The sequence below is a fragment of the Branchiostoma floridae genome, chromosome 12 (genome assembly GCF_000003815.2).
Source record: "Branchiostoma floridae strain S238N-H82 chromosome 12, Bfl_VNyyK, whole genome shotgun sequence".
NCBI lineage: Eukaryota > Metazoa > Chordata > Leptocardii > Amphioxiformes > Branchiostomatidae > Branchiostoma > Branchiostoma floridae.
In genome coordinates this window covers 8,612,969-8,613,933 of record NC_049990.1, presented here as the reverse complement: position 1 = coordinate 8,613,933, position 965 = coordinate 8,612,969, and positions in this window count along the sequence as shown.

The following is a 965-nucleotide window of genomic DNA, read 5'->3' as shown; positions in this document are numbered from 1 at the left end:
TAAAGCCATCTTCATTCCTACTTCCATCAGATCATTCAATTTTGTTAGGTAGCAAGCACCATATGCATTACTTCTTTGTCCCCATTCCGAGAGGGTTTCGGGACCAGGAAAAGCTAAATCAAAGACAGTCCGTATGATAAGAAATCTTTATTGACACGACAAAAGTACAGCGACTTTCGTAAGGTCTAATTATAACAAGTACTTACAGTACAACTAAACAGACATATATGGATTTTTACAGGTATTTACAGAAATCAACATGTTTACGTCCGACAAGCGTCGTTCTTGACGGAGGTGTTCGAAATAAAACCATGATCGAACAGGGGGCGGGGCTTCGGGATCGGTCTATATAGACAAGTTGTCATGCTGAAGAAAACCTTTGTTCGTTGTTTATGATACAGGATCTGTGGTCCAACATGGAAGAGGTTGTGAAGGAGGACTACGGAAAGGAGTACTTCGATTACCACATCGAGCGACTCCGGGCCTGTACCCAAGGCGAGCGCAAGGACAACACCCCTGTCATAGACGTACGTCCGTAACATGTTGTGTTAGAATTGTAGATATTAGACCGGGACGGGTCAAAATCGCTCTCACGGCAAACTCCCTTTCACAGCGTTCTCCCTTTCTCGGCAAACTCCCTTTCCCGGCACAAGAGAACCCAGCCAACGTTGAAAAGCGCGAACCAATCCCCCCCCCCCCAATAAAACTTTGCCCCGTTCGAAGACTGCAACGGAGTCTATGTAGATATGTCCTTTCAGCGTATTTGCCTTCCATTATAGTTCTACATTCTTTTCAAATTCATTGCTACTTTTGGGGTACATCCTGGTAAGTGATCACACAAGACATGCATGAATTAAGATCCAGAAATTAGTCGATGTCCAACTGAATGTGAAACATGCTTTAAGTTCTTACTATGTAAGACATGATGAATGGATGAAGTGAGGAAGGAAGGAAGGAAGGAAGGA